Below are 5720 nucleotides of genomic sequence, written 5' to 3'. Positions count from 1 at the left end.
AATTGTGAGTTATCATAACCATGCTTAATGACCTAAGATAACTTGAAGCACAATGTTCTTCAGGCGTTGAAATATGGTATGACAGTTGTTACCATAGGTCTGCCGACCTTGTTGTTGCAAGCAGCTCTGGTGCGAGATTGTTAGTCCCGCATAGATCTATACACAAATTTCACGCTCTCCCTCAAGAAGACTCTGGTTATAATTTTCTAGACTTTTGTTTTATACTTAAATAAGTACTTGAAGCGTGTCTCACCAGTGCTATATTGATGATTACATGTAGAATAATGAAAAGTTACTTTGTAATAACTACACTGAAAGTAATTTTCATAAACTATATAAAATATAGTTTTATATGTTTGTATCTTAGTAAAGTATTTTGTTTGTTTTTTGATAATGTTCTCTGCTTATTTTTCATCATGTACTCTGTTTGTTTTCTATTATGTACTATGTTAGTTCTCCTGTTATGTACTTTGAAACTTGAAACCAATGAATGAGTCGTTCAAACTATACCTATTATAGTTTATCTGTTTGTTTTACTGTAAGAATCTATAGTAATGTTATTCCATGAAATTCTCTATTTGTACCTATGTAGTAACGAACAGTTTGAAAACCATTTTATATTGATATAAATGTAATATTTATATAATTGTGATTAATTAGATCTTCGATTATATGACTTTACCCCAAGCCCACAACCAAACAATGCACACGAAATGGTGTCAAATTATATATTCTAATTCTTCTGAATCGAAATTATATAATTTACATAGAGATAAATATGTAATTTTTAACAATTATAACAATTTAAAAGTACTAAAAACATTTAAAAAAATTTAGGATATTAACACAATTTTATTGTGTTTTACTTGTATATATATATATATATATATATATATATATATATATATATATATATATATATATATATATATATATATATATATATATGCATATTTTTAGTGAATATGATCACAAATATGATAGGAAATGGACTAATTTGTAAGTTTAACTTATAAATAAGAGTGACAGAAGCAAAGATGGAAGCTGATTAGAGTTCACGGCCATAAAGTGAGGATATTCTTGGATTTTCAGTTGATGCTCTTGATGAATTTGATAAATGCCTGAAGATTCAAGTGTTTTTGGCCCAAGTATATGAGGATTGGAGATGTTTTCATGAAGAATTAAAAAACGTAAGGTGTGTTTAGCAAGATCCAAAGATGAAAGGGGATCTTTGGATGATAGATGAGAGCAAACTTGAGTTTTTGATTGATGAACTTTGAGAGAGAAGAGGGTGTTTGCGGCCAAAGTGTGAAGAATGAGAGAAAAATGAGTGTCTCATATATATATATATAGTCTGAAGGTTGACCGTCGAGGGGTTCACAGTCCGAAGTTAGGAAATGGTTCACGGGCCAAAGGCATTAAACGGTTCATGGACCAAAATTGTTCACGATCCGAGGAATTCATGGCTCGCACGATGTTCACGGTCCATGCGAGGTTCGATCTCCGAAGGGAAGAAAGAAGGAAAAAGTATGTGAAGTTTTCTCAGTTTTTCAAGTGCTTTCCTTCTAAATTATACCAGAAATATTCTAAGGTTTTTAACATGTAAAAAGTGTTATTCTAACCTTAATATAAATACAAACAATAAAGGGGACTTTAGTTGACCCAAGTTTGACTTTGGTTGACTAGGGTTGAATTTACAAGTAGAAAATAATGGGATGTTACACTATCCCCACGCTGGAGAGAATTTCGTCATGAAATTTAGAATTATGTAGATACACTAAGATTAGGGAAAGAAATTTGGATATTTTTGTTTCATCTGGTCTTCTCGCTCGCAAGTGAATTTAGGTCCTCGTTTTGCATTCCAATGAACCTTCACTATCGGGATACAACTTTGTATAGTTCTCTTCAGTTCCCTGTCTAGGATTTCAATAGGTTTTTCTACGAAGTTTAAACTCTCATTTTATTCGATTTCATCAATTGGGATAACAAGAGTCTCGTCGGACAAACAGTTCTTGAGATTTGAGACATGAAATACAAGGTGAATGTTACTGAGTTAACGTGGTAGATTGAGTTTGTAAGCAACAGGACCAACTCTAGCAATGATCTAGAATGGTCCAATGTACCTTGGATTTAGCTTGCTACATTTCCCAAAATGTATCATTCCTTTATAAGGTGAGACACTCAATAGAATGCGGTCAACAACCTGGAATTCCAAGGGTTTTCGTCGTTTATCCACATAACTCTTCTGTCTATCTCGAGAAGCTTTCAACCGTTCCCAAATTTGGACTATCTTCTCTGTAGTTCATGAAAAATCTTAGGACTGGTTAGAGCACTATCAGGTATTTGGTTCTTTGCTAGTTGTGTATCGCCCACTTCAGCCTAGCACGAAGGGGATCTGCACTTATGCCCATAGAGAGATTCAAAGGGTGTAACTTTAATATTAGTGTGACAGTTGTTGTTGTAGGAGAATCCAATAGTTGGTAAATGGGTATCCCAAGCTTTACCAAAATCTATCACATAGGCCCTTAACATGTCTTCCAACATTTGAATTGTTCTCTTGCTTTTCCCATCAGTCCGAGGATGGTATGATGTACTAATATCAAGATTTGTTCCCAAGGATTTGCAATGATTGCCAAAACCATGAGGTAAATCTACTATATCAGTAAAAGATAATAGATATTGGCACACCAGGAAACCATACTATCTCTTTTAAGTACGACCTTGTTAACTTCTGCATTTTATCTATTTCTTTTGTTGGCAGGAAGTGAGCGGATTTGGTTAATCTATCGACAAGAACCCAAATGGTATCATGACCACCCGTTGTTCTGGGTAACTTGTTTAATAAATTCATTGTAATTCGCTCCCACTTCCACTCAGGTATTTCTGGCTGTTGAAGTAAACCTGAGGTCTTTTGATTTTCTACTTTGACTTTGGCACAAGTTAGACACTTGCCCATAAAAGTAGCTATTTCGGATTTCATGTTTGGCCACCAATAGAGTTTCTTTAGGTCCATATACATCTCGTCTGAACCCGAGTGAACAGAGTATCGAATTTTATGGGCTTCGTTCATGACCACGTCTCTGTGGCCACTAAACTTCGTTCTCTAGATTTGATTCATGAAATAACGTACTCCATCACCCTTAGTTTCCAAGTTCTTCTCCATTATAATCAAGGATTCACATGTTATGTTCTCAGGTTTGAAGGCTTCCAACTGAGCCTCTTAATCTGTGCAAATAAGTGGGAATGGATTGTCATAGTTAGAGACTTTACTTGGCGGCCCTAGTACTCTTTCCTACTTAGGCATCTACGACCACATTGGCCTTACCAGGGTGATAATGAATCTCACATTTGTAATCACTAATTGGCTCTACCCATCGTCGTTGTCTCACGTTCAGTTCTTTCTAATCAAAGATATGTTAAAGGATTTTAGGATCAGTAAAGACCGTGCACTTTGTATCGTATAGATAATGTCTCTAGATCTTCAAGGCAAAAACCACTGCGCCCAATTCAAGATTTTGCATAGTACAATTGACTTTGTGGTTCCTAAGTTGTCTTGAGGCGTAGGATATAAGCTTTCCATGTTGCATAAGAACACAACCTAGCCCTTGATTAGACACGTCGCAGTAGACTACAAAATCTTCAGTCCCTTCTAGGAGGGACAAGATTGGTACACTACAGAGGGCTTGCTTTAAGGTCTGGAAAGCAGTTTATTGTTTCACCTTCCATTCGAATGACACACCTTTTTGAGTCAAGGTGGTGAGTGGATTTCCAATATTGGAAAAGTTCTGAATGAATCTCCTATAGTAGCCAACGAGACATAGAAACTATCGAATTTCTTTTGGGGTTCGTGGGGTCGCCCAACTTTCGATAGCCTTGATCTTGGAAGGATCAACATGAATTCCATCCTTACTGACTACATGACCGAGGAACTCCACCATTTGAATCACGAATTAGCATTTGGAGAACATCGCATATAATTTCTCTACCCTCAAAGTTTGAAAGACTTATCTCAAGCGTTGGCCGTGTTCTTCCTTACTGTGAGAATAGACTAGTATATCGTCAATGAAGACCATGAAGAACTTGTCCAAATGAGGTCGAAACACTCGATTCATAAGGTCCATGAATACTTCAGGTGCATTCATTAGACCAAAGGGCATCACTGCGAATTCGTAATGACCATAGCGAGTTCTGAAAGCACTTTTTGGAATGTCTGTCTCCTGGACTCATAGTTGGTGGTATCCTGATCTCAGGTCAATCTTGGGTTTCTCCAGAATAGGTACCATAGAGCCCTGACGAACTCCGTGGTCTACTAGTGTCTATGCCAAACGCTTGGCACTGTCAAAAGTGAGAGGATTGGCAGCTATTACATTTCCTTGTATCTAAGGAGAGAATCCCCAGATATATCTGTCAACTTTGTTGCTCTCGATGGGAACCATCCCTAGACACAAAATAGTCTGATCACTGAACATGGCAGTATATGCAGTTATATCGGAGACTATCATCGTCAGACTCCAAAGTTCGTCTTCTAGCTTTTGAATTTCGCCGCAGGGACAATATTCTGCTAGCATCAGGGTTTTTAAAGCATCCTAATTCATAGCATTAGCAACTGGAAGAGATAAGGATTTGACATAACCATTCCACCAGGAAAGGGCTCTGTCTAGGAAGCTACAAGCTGCAAAGTTAACCTTACTTGATTCTGGAGAAGCACAAATTTCAAACACTGGTTTTATTTTCTCAAACTAGCACGTCAAAGTAATGACACCTCCGGTTCCATCAAAAGTTCTGGGTTTTGCATTGGTAAAATCTTTATATGAACACTCACGAGGGTGTCCTATATTTTCCCTATAATTAAAGTCAAGAGCACCATCGCTAGCTCCATTGGTATCACTAGCATTGATTTGTGGCATGCAAGCGGCCATAGCGGCAACTACTGCTGCTTGAAAGACAACAACATCGAATTGTGGAGCTGGTGGTGGTGGTGGATTATTGTCGTTCTTCCTGTTAGACTTCCTGGGAGGCATCTTTAACTTCAAGATATAAAAATGGAAAGGTAGTAAGACATAAATAGTGATAATAAAATCAAATGTCTTTGAACTAAATACATTACTTCTACTAGTATTCAGAAACAGTTTACATAGTAGTCCAATACAAGGAATAACTTGTAAAATGACAATGTGAAATTAGATACTGTTTTTTCAATGGAAAATAAGATGCTTGTCATATATTGGTATATTTGATACATGGAATTCGGAAAATTTGACCTTGTAGTAGGTCTACAATATACGAACTTAACTAAAGACTTGACAACATACTGACCAACCGAAAATAAATTTTCGAGGACGTACAATGTACATGAAAACATTACTAGTGTATATGCACGGATTTTTGACTACATTCCAAAATAGTAAGTAGAGTACGCTCTACTTGCCAAGGGTACGGTTCGGATTCCTACTAGATTCAAGAAAGAATCGAGCCAAGTGGCGTTCTGTGGCATACATACGCCTTTCTAGTGTCGCTTGATGTTCTCAACGTTTTCTAGCTTCAGTTTGGCTTGCCGCTAGTTCCCTTCACAAGGTTTTGATAATATCCCTTGTTGTCTTATGGTTTCTAATCAGGTGGTTACGACAGACTATGTTAACTCTTGTGGTAGCACTAACTTGTACAACTCCATCGATAGCAGATCTTCCTTGTTTATCGTTACGCGCAACCTGACGAACTAA

This window comes from Lactuca serriola, chromosome 3 (genome assembly GCF_051521515.1).
Source record: "Lactuca serriola cultivar US96UC23 chromosome 3, Lser_US96UC23_V15, whole genome shotgun sequence".
Taxonomy (NCBI): Eukaryota; Viridiplantae; Streptophyta; class Magnoliopsida; order Asterales; family Asteraceae; genus Lactuca; species Lactuca serriola.
The sequence above is the reverse complement of the archived record's forward strand: the minus strand, read 5'-3'. Positions refer to the sequence as shown.